Source organism: Dipodomys merriami, unplaced genomic scaffold (assembly GCF_024711535.1).
Source record: "Dipodomys merriami isolate MVZ:Mamm:240054 unplaced genomic scaffold, mDipMer1.0.p SCAF_222, whole genome shotgun sequence".
Lineage (NCBI taxonomy): Eukaryota > Metazoa > Chordata > Mammalia > Rodentia > Heteromyidae > Dipodomys > Dipodomys merriami.
The window spans coordinates 1,570,001-1,585,116 of NW_027203627.1; positions in this window are offsets into that span (position 1 = coordinate 1,570,001).

Here is a 15,116-nt window from a genome sequence, read left to right on the forward strand (position 1 = left end):
TGTGTGTGTGTGTGTGTGTGTGTGTGTGTGTAGGCATGCACGTGCATGTCCACCAGTCCTGGAGCTTGAACTCAGGTTCAAGCTCAGGTCTTTGAGCTTTTTTTGTTCAAGGCTATCACTCTATTCTACACTTGAGCCACAGCTCCATTTCTGGTGTTTTAGCGGTTACTTGGTTATAAGCATCTCCCATACTTCCTGTTTCAGCTGGCCTCAAGCCATGGTCCTCAGATCTCAGCCTTTTGAGTAGCTAGTTACAGGCATAAGCTGCCAGGTCCCAGCTCTTTCAAGTCTTTTTTTTTCTTTTTTGGCCAGCCCTGGGACTTAAAATTGGGGCCTGGCCACTGTCCCTGAGCCTCTCTGTGCTCAAGGCTAGTGCTCTACCACTTGAGCTATGTAGCACCACTTCTGGCCTTTTCTATATGTATGGTACTGAGGAATTGAACCCAGGGCTTCATGCATGCTAGGCAGGCACTCTACCATTAGCCACATTCACAGACCTCTTTCAAGTCTTTTATTTAAACTTCTGGGGCACAGTCTTGCAAAGCAGGATGGGAATTAAAGGGTCAGACAGAGACCAAGACTCTAGAGTCTGTATTTAGTGGCATTTTAGCTCCTACTTTGAATAAAAATAATAGACTTTCAGGGTATGCATTTGAAATGACCTTCAGGGAATTGCCTCTCTGTCTCCTGGAGTCTACTTTGTTATTTCCACAATACAATGCCAATTAAATCAACCAAACCTGCCAACTGTAAAGGGAAATTATTCAATCAAAACACTGCAAGAGGGGCTGGGAAGGTGGCTCATAGTGGAGTGCTTGCTTTACATGTATGAGGCCCTGGGTTCTATTCCTCAATAGCAAATAAGCAGAAAAAGCTGGAAGTGGCACTGCTGAAATGGTAGCGTGCTAGCCTTGAGCTGAAGAACTGAGGGACAGTGCCCAGGCCCAGAGTTCAGGCCCCATGACCGACCAAGAAAAAAGATACTGTAAGATGCCTCAAGGAGACTAGTCCCTGAAAAACCAAACAGAGAAGGGTACAAATCTCAAATAAATAGTCTGTGTCTTTGGGTAGGTACATCAACCAGTAGAGTCAGCTGCAGACATTAGGTATATAAAGAGAACCAGCCTCTTGGCCTTATCACAGAATTGTCAGAACTTAGAAAAGAGAGTGTTGCCTGTTAAATTACTTTTCATTTCAGTATGAGGAAGAACAAAGTACAAATTAAAGATAGATGTGGAGTGCCAGTCAAAAGAATCTTCCTAGCAATCTGAATTTCTTTAAGAGTATCTCCCTTCCATGGGCACCCCTATAAATGAGGGAGTTGGATATTATGCAGGACCCAGTCCTGCATGTTAGAATCTCATAAGGACTTAAAAACCTTGGATATAGTACTGGGAAGGTTGAACCACCTTAGAGTGCTTGCCTAGCATGAATTAAGTCTTGGGTTTGATTCCTTAGTATTATGTAAATATAAAGCCAAAAGTGGCACTGTGGTTCAAGTGGTAGAGCATAGCCTTAAGCAAAAAGAAGCTTGACAGTGCCCAGTCCCTGAGTTCAAGCCCCAGGACTGGCAAAAAAAAAGCCAAAAACCCTGGGTGTTAAGCCGGGCACTGGTGGCTTAACTCATACCTGTAATCCTAGCACTCAGGGGACAGGGAACTGAGGATGGTGTATCAAAGCTAGCCAGGACAGGGAAATCTCTGAGACTCTTACCTTCATTTAACCAGCTGATAACCAGAAGTGGAAGTGTGGCTCAAATGGGAGAGTGCTAGCCTTGAGCACAAAAGATAAGGGACAGTGCCTAAGCCCTGAGGTCAAGCCCTAGTACCAACACACACAAAACAAAACAAATCCTAGTTGTTCACCCTCTATCCCAGGCCAACAAATCAATAAGGCTGGAACTTGACCCAGCTATCGCCTAGTGATTTCTCTCGATAGTCATTTTTAGAGGTCACTGCCCCACCAATGGTTTTCTGAGCTTTAAAACACCACTAGGCCTTCTCATTTAAGCAGTAGGTCAGCTGACATTCCACTAGGTCGCACCTTCCAGCAAACTTCTATGGGACCAGAGAGATCGTGCTCTGGCTCTAATGTCAAAGGATATACAGAAAGCCGTGCATGGTGGTCTCTGCTGGTAATAAGGGGTCTGCCGTGGATGAAAAGATTGAATTTGTTGGATAGCAACTGGCTGGTGAGTGTAGGAGCCACAGAAAGATAAGACTGGTCCTTGTTAGGAAACTGTGGCCAGGAAAGTAGACAGCTCCAATCTAATCAGAACTGACTCCACTCTCACCTGGCTTAGCCAATCAGAACACTATTCTCTGGCTACAGGGATCAGTCCAGAGGGGAGAATCTGGACTCCAGAAGGCAAATATGAAACAAGAGGTGCAATTCTGCAGGTGTTATGTAGACTAACTCAAGGAAATAGTGGCCTCTCCAGTCAGATGAGACAGCATTGGATGCAAGTCCCCTTGTGAGGCTTATCCAGGACATCTTGCTTAGGCTCAGACAGACCATACAGAATTCCTCCATGAGCTTCTTTGTTTTGTTTTCCTGTTGGGTTCAGCCTTTGAGGCAGGGGGAAGGAGTGGGGGGGGGGGCGGCTGTCAGGGCCAGGATTTCCTGTGGTGGCCAGGAGCCCCTTGGGAACTAAGACTGTTGCAGAAAGCATGATGGAATGGTATGTTCAGGGAAAACCTGATGCCAGCAGAAACCTGCTGATTTGTGTGTTTGCCCTGTTGTGTTTACACAGAATTGTGATAGATAACAGGACATAAGGAAGTTCATGACATTACCCCAGTGATCAGTGTGAAGACCTATTCTTTTTTTTTGTCATGGGGCTTGAACTCAGTACCTGGGTGCTGTTCCTGAGCCCCTTTGTGCTCAAGGCTAGTGCTTACCACTTGAGCCACAGCACTACTTCTGGTTTTTGAGTGGTTAATTGGAGAGAAGTGTCTCATTGGGACTTTTTCCTGGGCTGGCTTTGAACCATGATCCTCAGATCTCAGCCTCCTGAGTAGCTAGGATTACAGGCATGAGCCACTGATGCCTGGCTAAAGACCTGTCTCTGAGTATCCCTTTACCATACTGCTTCCTGATATCCTGTTATTTAGCTCTTGAATCTGCCCTTTGATCATAAACTGAGACTACTTCAAGCTAACACATCCTCTCTGACTCATTAAAATCATAGGACAGAAGTTCAAGTGTTCTATCCCAGATTCCCCTCATCTCTCGCTTGACAAATGCATGCACAGAAGTCTTTTCTACTGTCATTGGACACAATGGGCTCAGAGCCACAGTAAAGTGATGTTCTGTTGGTGGCGGTTTGTTTTTTCTCCAGATCTCTATCTAGAATTATGCCACAGGTTGGCTTTGTCCACAAGCAATGTCTCAGATCCTCTCACACAACCTTCTTGAAACTACCTTGTCTCTGGGTTTCCATCACTGCCCTTCCCAGCACCTGACAGTTCTAGGGCTGAGCAGCCCATACTGTTTCTAGTCTAATGTGACTACATTATCCCTTGTAATCACCCCTACCTTATCCTGTTGTTCTACTCAGTTTTCCTCAGTTTCCAGAGTGAGAATGCCAAGCCCCTAATTTTTTCTGAGAAAAAGTCAGAAGAAAGTGGAGCTGAGAGGTGACCCAGGTCAACCCCTGACATTATCTGTGTCTTTACTCCAACTGAGCTCCCACACAAAAATTACCTAATAATGCTGATTTTTATTGCCTAATAAATGGAAATTTATAATTCCCCTTTAGCAGACATATTTCAGATGTCTGCAGAAAGAATTCCTGGTTGGCACCCTGTTCTAAAATGTCTATTTATCTTTGTGGCTAGTATGCTTTTTGGACTGGCCTCCACCTCCTCTATGGACTAGACGTTGACCTAGGATCTGCCTGGCTGGTATCAGAAGGTGGAGGATGAGCTGAGCCATTAAGACTTTTTCAGACTCTGAGATCAAGGAACACACAGGAAAGACGGAAGCACTTACAGATATAACCTCACTAATTCCCACCAAATCCTAGGTAGGTTCTATTCTTATTTCCATTTTCCAGATGAGAAAACTTAATAAGCCATCCCATTTCACACTTATTTACTCATCTATTCAACACATATTTAATAACTTACCATGCCTGGCATTGGTGACCAAGCCTGTAATCCTAAACTACTTGGGAGGCTGAGATCTGAGGATTGAGGTTCAAAGCCAGCCTGGGCAGAATAGTCCATTGAAGTCATCTCCAATCACTGCCAAAATATCAGAAATGGAACTGTGGCTCAAGTGGTAGAGAGCCAGTCTTGAGCAGAAAAAGTGAAGTGAAAGTAGCAAGGCCCTAGCACAAAAACAAAGAAGGTTCTTTTTCCATAAACCAACCTATCACACACCAGGTTCCTTAGCAGGTGCTAGGATTCAATGATAGGCAGGCAAATGGATCCCAGTCTCACATAAATCAATCCATGTATAACAATTGTGTTAGGTAGCAGCAAGGGAAAAAGTCATTATGGCTGTTAGGAGTAGAATTAGTATTAGAACTCAGTACTGCTGGAATTTAAGTTCAATATTCAGGAAAAGTTCCATTATGCTAACTCATTTGGGCTTTTCACCAAGGGAAACACTGGTTTAGCCAATGACCCTCTTGTCCCTTGTTACTGAATATATTTCTCTCTCTCTCTCTCTCTCTCTCTCTCTCTCTCTCTCTCTCTCTCTCTCTCTCTCTCTCTCTCTCTCTCTCTCTCTCTCTCTCTCTCTCTCTCTCTCTCTCTCTCTCTCTCTCTTCTACCCCTAAGCAAAAGGCAGACAATGCAGTATGCTTCGAACATGCATTCTGGCTTCAGCTTCAAGTTTGAATAGCAATTTTCAGTGCATTGGGCTACACCTTGCTTTTCTTATATAAACCATCCTGGAGATCACACCATATACATACAGATTTTCCTATTCTTTTCTTCCAACTGTGAAATTTTCCATGATGAGCTTGAATTTCAGATAATGGATAGATAATTTGGAATCGTTTTCACCCAGGCTAATTAAAATTATGCCAGAATCAGTAGCTTTGTTTTCATCCTATTCTGTAACATGGAAGTAAATCTTTTCCATCTTTTTGATTGTGCTGGTCTTGAGGCTTGAACTGAGGGCCATGAGCTTTTATGTTCATGGTTAACAATCTACTACTTGAAAGGTCAATATTTTCAATAATCAATCATGATTATTACTACACTATTATAAATGTGGGTGAATTAATGAAATTATATTTGACACAGGAGGCAATTATGGGGAGGTAGGTCTTTGACCTTCAGATAAAGTAACTAGAGGAAGGAAGCACCATGACCATGTGCAAAATTTGTCTTCCTTCTTTGAGCCTGGTCATGCTCTTTGTGTTCTAGGGAGAAACACAGTAATGTGAAGAGAAGCAATAGATCTCTCTAAGGGATGAAGTGATCATGTGCCTTGTGCCTAGGACAAAGGTAAAATTTTTCACTTTCCAAAAAAGCAAATGGTGTCTTATGATAGCAGAAAATACATAAGGTCACTATACCTATACCTACCACTTAAAATAGTTGTCATTACTTGGGTAGGTCTATGCATCAATGGATATCATGGTAGCTCAGTTCCATCAAGATAAACAAACATAATATGAAGTGATGACCTTAGTAACTTATCCAATCAGATATTTGTGTAAAGAGACTATTATTTTCTGAAATTCTATTTTGTTGTAGCTATGATCAATTTTACTACAAAACATGAGAAAGAGCTAGAGTTAAATGCCAGTTATTTCATAGATGCTACACTCGAAGCATCAGTATCCTAGACATGTTGCATATGTAGGTTATAGTTTCCCAGTAGTTCTGATGGAGACATGCTATGATAGCCAACCCTATCTTCTAGGAAGACAGCAGGAAAGAATCTTGAGTTCACAAAGAGGGACAGTATTTCTATTGGTAGTAGAAAACATAAATCTCACCTATGCCATGGCAGGTCATAGTGGAATCATGGTTGTGGTCAGGAGAATCAGCTTCCCCACTTCACCTGAGTGACCCAATCTCATGTAGCACCTACTCACTAGAAATGAGTAGGATACGGGGTCCTTATTGCTGCCAGAACTGCTGTCTGGGTCTCTTTCTAAAATCTTAAAGAGAACAGTACCTTTCATTTTATGATTTCATTTTCCTGTGTGATGACAACTGAAGTTGTTGACAGAAAGCAGGAGTCTGCTACCAAGCTCCTGGTAGAATGGCAGGACATATATTTGTAGAGACAGAAGGTACATTATCTCCATTATAGTGGATATACAGGCCTGGAAAAGTAACCATTTTCTGCTTTTCATCTGCTTCTGGAAAATTCTGATAGCCAGTGATAGGGATGGATATGGATGCTCTTTGATGGCCCTTTGAATGACCCAGATGCCATCAGTTTCAGTGAGTGTCTCCTATATCTCACAAAGGCCAGTCCTAAACATGACATCATTCCAGTGACACAGGGTTGGATCCTGGCCCTGGCTGGGCACTGCAGTGGCAAGCCTGTGTTATCCTCATTGCTTGTCATCCATGCTAGAGCTCAAACCTATGTTACTTGAGATTACCAACTGATGCCTAAGCATTAGGCAAGAATCTCTCTCAGCTGTCAAGCTTTCTGTACTCAATTTATTCGCCCTGTTGTGCCCAACATTTGTTAGGTCCTGATCTTGTCTTGGAGAATAGTGTTTTTCATGCCTTTTGATTCTACTGTTATTGTTAATTCTGCATAGAGGGAGATGGACCAGGCAGGTATCCATCTGGGCCTGACTAGACTGCCTTGTATTGATTTCTTGATGGCATCACAGATCACCTAGTCCCTGTGCATGAATTTCAGAACTGTTTCAATATGAATGATCAGAGCACTGTAATACACCCTCTGCCAGGAACACCCACACAAAACAAGGTAAGTCTCTCATTTTAAGACTGTAGGACTTTGCCTTCCAAAATGCAAGTCACTACAAGGAAGTACTGTTTTTCTTTTAATGCTTATCTTTAAAGATTCAGAACTTTATCTCAACAGCCACATTCCTTTTTGCCAGCATATGTGTTTATAGCACATACAGAACATCCCCATCTTCTTATGGGCAATAGCTCTAAGCCTACCCTGGTGTCTAACATTGGTTTCAGATTGGTCTCCCTGGGTTCACATCAAAGTTTCAAACTCATATTAACAGTTGGAGATTGGAGCCATGATTCAGTAGTGGAAATTATGTGTTGAGAGATAATTCCTTCCTCAACTCTTTTTCATTTAAGGGTTTCAAGTGACTACAATATTTTTACTGAAAGCCTTGGATTACTCTGAGCTTACAGAGAGGATGTGGAGAGTGAGTAAAGAACAGGAAAAAGTGTGAGCCAGCTTGATCTCAACTGCCATAGTAAGGGAGTGCCACTTTGTGATATTTCATTATTCATGGTTTTTAAGCCAATTTAATGAAGAAATTTAAATTCTCATGTTCAGAGGACAACTTTTCAGGGGGAAGCAACACATCACGGTTATCCAAGTGAAGGCATTTGGGGAACTTTTGGATTATATGTGCTGCATTGGAATCATTGGTTAAACAACAGGCATGAGTAAGTACTGGAAAGGGGAAAAGGAAAAGAAAGGGAAAGAGTGTGAATGGAGCAGAAGAAAGGGAAGCAGAAGAAAAGACAACAAAAGAAAAAGGGAAGTCAAAAGAAAGGTAGAGAATAAAACACTGACTTCTTCCTCTGACTTAATGACAGTAGAAAGAGGCTTTGTATTTTTGAACTTTGTATATGCTGTGGTGTAAGTCCTATTCTCAACGTGGTATTTGCACAGGAACTCTAGAAGAGCACCTATTTTCTCCCTTTCTCACAGTCTATATGATAGGGTTAGCTTTTGCTATTTTAAAGCTTTTGTGAAAGAAGGCCAAATGATTCTTCTGTTCTGAACTAGCTACTGCCTTAGGACATTTATTTTGTTGACATGAAATATGAAAGGGTGATCAACATACAAGAATGGAATATTTCTTTCTCAGCCCTCTAAAGGCTAGGCAGGGGGAAGTTCAAGGTAGCAACCTTGGGTTCAGTGAAGATGTTCTTGCTGAGACTTCTGGTGGGACAGAATTTTCTCTCTAAAACTGGACCTGGAGACAGAGCAGCTCTGCAGGACAAAGAGGCAGGCAGTGTGAGGTGTGCAGAGAGAGAAGTCACTGTCATGAACAGAATAACATGGAGACAGTGATGGTCTCTTGTAAGAAGAGAATGTCACAAACATGGATCCCTGATCAGGCTTGAGAAAGAGATTGTAGGGATGAGGCAAGTGTTGGTGCTGATGAGGGGTGACACTGTTCTAGGAGCAGCAGGGTTCTGAATTCCCATTTCAAAGACAACTCTCTCCTTTCCTTTTTGAAATATATCACTGATACTTTTCATGATCACTCAGCTGATGACTTCAGCAGCAGGGAAGAAGGAAACAGCATTGTGAGTTTAATTCATTTCCCTTTCACTTCATTTTTTTATTGTTAAAATACCATACAGAGGGGTTACAATTACATGGCCAAGGTAATGAGTACATTTCTTATCAAACATTGTTGCCTCCTCCTGTTTCCCCTTCCCTTCCCTTCCCATCCCCTCCCAAGTTTTAAAGTTGGACATAAGGACTTGTACATTTCATTGTTGCAATGGGTCCACCAGTATACCTACTTAAACGATTTGTTTTTCATTTCTTTCTACTGGGAATTTAAGTCAGGATATCCTACTTGCTAGGAAACTTCTCTCCTAATTGAGCCAGGAACCTAAACCTTGTGTTCCAGATCCTTAAGGAGTATCTCTTGCTTTTGTCTAGTGCAGACTTGCAATAAGATTTTTGCCACCAGAGTAGCTATGACCGTGGTTGGCATCCCCACTCTGGCTCAATTATATGCTGGGGCTCCCTGACTTTACACTCCAACTGTGATTATCCTCTCATTCTCATTAGCAGCTGAGATTACTTCTGTGAACCATCCTGCCTTGGCATTTTCATTTTCTGCTCATTACCTTTAATTCTGGTTAGCGCTTACATTCCCTTTTCCTTTTCCCCAGTTTTGATAATTCCCCTCTTGGAAGACCTGGTCTATGCAGACAGTTGTCACACCATCTTATGATAGAGAAGGTTGGGACAACTCCTGACAAATGGGTCCTTAGATGATTTTTCTTATTGTACAAATCACACACAATGTCTTTAAGCACATAGAGTTATTCAAGCCTTCACTGGGACACACAGACTTATATTTATTATGGTCCTTGTCATCCAATATTGCACAAACATCGTGTGTGATATTTCAACGTAATTATGTCTACAATAACTAAAATTTTTTCCTGCCCACCTATTATTTAGAATTGGTCTGTTTTCTGCTCCCAGAAGGCACTAATAAATAGAACAGCAAACTTACATTCTTGACAGGCAGGGGTGAGATGGGCAGAGTCTCATCTGATAGAGGGCAGCTTACTCAGAAATATTAAGGAGTATCTAGACAAGGAAAGTGTTTCTGTATCTTTCAGGTGTCAGCATATTCTCACTTCTCTGGATTCCTTTGGAAAATTGACATCCTCGGTGATGAGGAACAGGAGAAAAATAGCGAGTTTAGTGGGCCATAGTATACAGAAAGTAAGGACTAAGATGGTTCGCATAATTTTCTTTGTGTATTTTTTGGTATATCAAAAAGCATAGCAGCTGCTGGGTGCTGGTGACTCATCTGTAATCCTAGCTACTCAGGAGGCTGACATATAAGGATTGTGCTGTGAAACCAGCTGGGTCAAGAAAATTCAGGAGACCCTTATCTACAATTAACTACCAAAAATAAAGAAAAGCCAGTGACTCAATCAACTAGTAGATCAGGGTCAAAAGATTCAGGATCAATGCCCAGGTGCAGAGTTTAAGATGCAGGACAGGCACATAATCTCACACTCCTACCATTTTACACACAGAAGGAATACTCAGTAACATCCAGACTGGCAGCTAGTGTGTTTGTGACCACACATAGAAATAGGAGAAATAACAATCTCCAGGCAGTCAAGAATGCCTGGAGAAGATCATTCTCTGCCTGCTGCTTTCCTGCCCTGCTGAGTGCCTGCATGTTCAGCCAGTGGAATTACAAAGAGACCCTGTGGGAGCTGCCAAGAGTGTGGTGTGGTTCAGCTCTCACTGGAAGAACTGCCTTGTCTTCCCACCTCATCAAAGTCAACAGTGGCATGACCAGAGATTCCCTAGATGTATGAGACTTTAGGAAGTAGTTCTGCCATTTTCATTTAGGGCACTCAGGGAACCACAGCATTGAGAGAAGCAGCCGAGACACCTTTACATGCAGACAGGAATGGGCGAATTCTTCCAGCCCACCCAGCCAACCTTTGCCTCCCTTTGAGCATTCAGCAGGTTCTGGTATTCAGTGAGGATATTACAGGATCCAAGACTGGCTTATAATTGCCCAACTTCTGGTTCCAGCAGCTTTGGAGCCCGCTGGGAACCTGGAGTCACCAGAGGACACCATTTGTATACCTGAGATTTGCAAGCATCATGTCTCTACCTGAGTGTGTGTGTGCATGTGTGTGTGCGTGTGCGTGTGTGTGTGTGTGCGTGTGTGGTTGTGTTTTGTCAATCGTGGGGCTTAACTATGGGCCTGGGCACGGTCCCTCAGCTCTTCAGCTCAAGGCTAGTGTTCTATCACTTGAGCCACAGCACCTTTCTGGTTTTCTGAGTGGTTTATTGGAGGAGATAAGAGTCTCATGGACTTTTCCTGCCCAGGCTGGCTTTGAACCGTGATCCTCAGATCTCAGCATCCTGAGTAGCTAGGATTACAGGTATTAGCCCAGCTTGTATGTTTTTTGTATAGAAATTTACACAAGATCACACCTAAAGGCAATGCAATGCTCCTGGAGAGATTAAAGGACGCTGAATCATAAGTTTTACACATTCTTCTAATTCATTTATGAAGTTTTTCTTCAGTGATACAAATATAACTGATTTTACTTCATTTAGAAAACATTCTGAAACACTTCGAATACTATGATTTTCTAAAGTGAGGAAGCAAGTCAAAGAACAAATTATTGATTTAAATTAAGAAGCAATAGGACAGTTTGGGGGTAGTTTTAAGAAGAATGTTCTACAATTTGAAGGACAGTGAGGAGAACTCCAGGCAGCTGTCCATATTTAACACAGGGCTCTGTGTTGGCTCCTGGGAAGAAAGGGTTGAGGCCAAATCACAGAGTACCCTCTTCAATTTCATATCTGGAGGGTGAGAACACATGGGATCCTGCAGTGTGTGATTAGCCTGTCCTTCTTGGGTTTGTAGAAACCACACTTCTTTCTCTGGGGAGGAAGGTACCTTCCTCCTAAGTCTGTTCAGGTGACTGACATTCACTCCAGTAGTCCCTCTTCCCACAGAGAGTCCCATGAGCACAGGGCACAAGGCAGGACTTAGAGTTGGACCCAATCCCTGCCCAAGGTCAACTTTCAGGATCTGAGGAGCCTTTTTGTTCTGTCCCCAATGAGTTCTCCTCCCTCATATCTTCATCTCCCCAGTGATGCTGAACCTGTGTCTGTGTTGCAGGTTCCTGCTCTCTTCCCATTTCCAACAGGGAACTGGATTGTGGGGCCACAGTGTAAATGAAGATTCCAGAGGAACTGGAAGCACACATAAAGACCTCTAATTTGACCTTGTACATCTCTGCACATCCTGAAATTTTGTTAATTTTGTGCTTTCTTTAGCTAATTCACTTACGTTATGTATTGCACCAATATTGTATATTATATGAAGCAATAAGATATATTTTGTTTAGTATAGTATTGAACATAGCTACCTATGCCCTATTCCACATATAGATTAGAGTTGTATTCTAAAGATGAGCATTAGTTTAAATAATTTCCATTAAATATTATTAATTAGGTCCTTTGCAGTTAGTTGCTTGCATTTTTTTCTGTTTTAACGGAAAATCCTGTTTAAAACCACATGAAGTGTAAAATTCACTCTAGTGCTTGTCCCCACTTTAACTCCTTTCCTATTTCATCATTTAATCTCAAGATAACTCAGAATCCTCTTTGTTCCTCCCATTTGTATGACCATGAGAACAGTATGACCTGAAGTCTTCCAGAATGACTTAGATGGTAAGGCTTTTTCCCAACATCTCCATCCTCTGCTCCTATCAAATGCATGTTTCCCATGCCTCTTTCTTACAATCTTCAAAATACTACTCTACTTCCCTCAGGCAAAGAATATCTCATCCTTAAAAGCTGTAGATATTCTACTTTTGTGGTTACAGAAAGACTTGTTATTTTTCTTCAAGATTTTTCTACATTCAAATCCATTTTTGAGTCCAGAACATTCTCGTGTGTGCGTTGTCTCTGCCTCTCTGTCTCTCTCTGTCTCTCCCTCTCTCTCCATCTCTCTGTCTCTCATTTTCTTCCTCTGATTTTCCCTATCCATTTGATTGTTAGTGATCAAGTCTATGAACTCTACAGGCTTAGGAATGTATGCATCTAATCTCTTTCAGGCCATTTGTATTTTCTTACTTCTGTTGGTCTGTGTCTGTCTCTCTCTCTCTTCCTACTTCTGTTTCTGTCTCTGCCTTTATATGTGTCTTGTCTGTCTCACACACACTGTCCATTTGATTTTTAGGGATCAAATCCAGGTGCTTTGACATGCTTAGCATCTAATCTCTGTATTGAGCAACTTTGTTTTTCCTATTTCTAAAAACAAATTAGAAACATTAGATTTTGATGGAAACATTATTTGAATTTTTGTGGGGACTATAACATAGGGTGTTTCATTGAAGTGTGGGCCTTGGCTAGGGATCTTCCTTCCTCAATCTTCTAAGTGCTGGAGTTACAGTCTGGTAATTTGAGATGAAGTTTTAATATTTCTTTTGTGTCTTTGCTGAGATGTTTCTTTTTCAAGCTCCTCATTTGTTCATACATCTAGAGTTGTTTAGTTACTATCATTGCTGTGCATTTCTCTCAGATCTTTACCATATTTTTTATTTTCAAGGCTATCTACAGAAGGGTTACAGTTACATAAGTAAGGTAATAAGTACATTTCTTGTCAAACTTGTTGCCTCTTCCCTCACTTTCCTCCTACTTTTCCTTGCCCCACACCACATTTTACTACACCTTACTAAGTGTCTTTTCCTTCTATCTTTTCATTGTTGTTCTGGTAGTGAGACTGGATCTCTTCATCAGAGCCTACAACATACTCACTTGACATTTTCTCTCCTAACTTTACTGTTTGAATTACACTTCCAGTACAGTTTTGTTTGCCAGTTATTTGGAGAATTGGTTTCTCAAGCTTTTGTGTTTGGCCTAATATGAAAGTGTGATCCACAGAGCTTAGCCCTTGAAATGAGTAAGATAATGAGCATGAGCCTTGGGCTCTCAGTTCCAAATGCCTTTGAAAAATATTTATTTTCCTTTTCTTTTCTTTTCATTGTCAGAGTTCTTCACTGTATTTCATTTATTTGCACTTCCTGGCTGAAATGATTTGTTAGTGACATGTATTATCTCCTGACTAGAGTCCCTTCATTCTCTGTTTCTTTCCTTCATATTTTTGGGAATCATCCATGCTTGGTAACTTTTTCTTATTTTTTTTCTCATTTTCAAGCTTGTACCTTGTCCTGGCCAGGTGCCACTGGCTCACACCTGTAATCTTAGCTACTCAGAAGGCTGAGATCTGAGGATCAAGGTCCAAAGCCAGATGGGGAGGAAAGTCTGGGAGACTCTTATCTCCAATAAACAACTCAGAAAACCGATGTGGGAGCCCTAACCTTGAGCTGAAGAGCTGAGGGACAACGCCCAGGCACAGAGTTCAAGGCCCACAACCGACAAAAAAATAGAATGTATCTTGCCATGTAGATAATTATCAAGACTGACTACTTTCATGTCATCATGGATATCACTTTGTGTTTTCTATCACAGTACCTTTGTATAGAAAAGACAACAATATCTTCTAGTGCTCACTTTTGTATGAAATTTGTTTACAAGACTTTTTAGGTGTGTAAGATTCAGCAATGGTTTTGCATCCTAACAGAGCTTCTTTCTGATATATCTGTATAATACTCACAAAGATGTCATGATTGTTATCCTTCCCCCATTCTTTACCATCAGCTTTTTCTTTCATCACTTCTCACTAATCCTTCTCCCTTGTAGCCTGTTCCTGGTTGTTGCTCCAATGTGTGAGGCCTGTCATAGAAGGACCTAGCTGCTACCATATTATCTAGACCTGTCATCTTTCCCCTAAAATAGTGATTATTTTAAAAAAAAACCTTGAGAAACTTTAGATATTTTCTTTATCTAGAAAAGATTTTCTTTCTGAATGATTTGACTTTATTTTCCAGTAAATCAGTCTTACTACACTTACAGAAATTGTTCTTCTTTTCTTATTTCAGATCTACTTCTCAGTTCATTTATTGATGCTTTCAACTTTCAGAATAATCAGGTTTGTCTCTTGCTGATTCCTAGTTCATGTTGTTACTATTGCTTCTGAGTCATGCAGATCACCAGACTTTTCCATGACAGTCACATGCACCCAGACTACAACTCCATTGACAAGGGGTATGTAAGTTGTCAGGCATGAAACTTTATCTCAGCCCTTTATTCTGAAGAAGTTATCTTTTTTATACATGTTATTTGTAGAAATATATTTATAAATAAATACTGATGTTCAAACCTCTTTGATTTTTCATATTGATATTTTGCAAGAGTAGATAAATAATTAAAACTGTGTGTAACATAGTATACACAGATATTACTCATTCCTCAAAGGAATTTGAGAGAACTTTATTAATGGATATAGTTAATTGAAGAGGAAAAGAGTTAGCAAAAAATATGACCGGATCAACTAACTATGACAACAGCTGAACTCTAGGAAACAAAAAGGAAGGTAGTGGTAGCAGTTTGGAAGATGGGCAGCTATAGGTCAAAGGAAGCAAAGTTTCAGTGATGCTCAATGAGTAAGTCCTGAAAATCTAATTGACACTAAGATTCCTACCTGAGGTATTAATGGCTGGTTGTAATTAACATTTCAGTGTATAAGCACCTGTGCCCTGGTCCACGTGGGATGAGGGAGGCTGCAGCCTGGGGACTCCCCTGTTTTGAGGTAACTTCTCCCTCCCCCA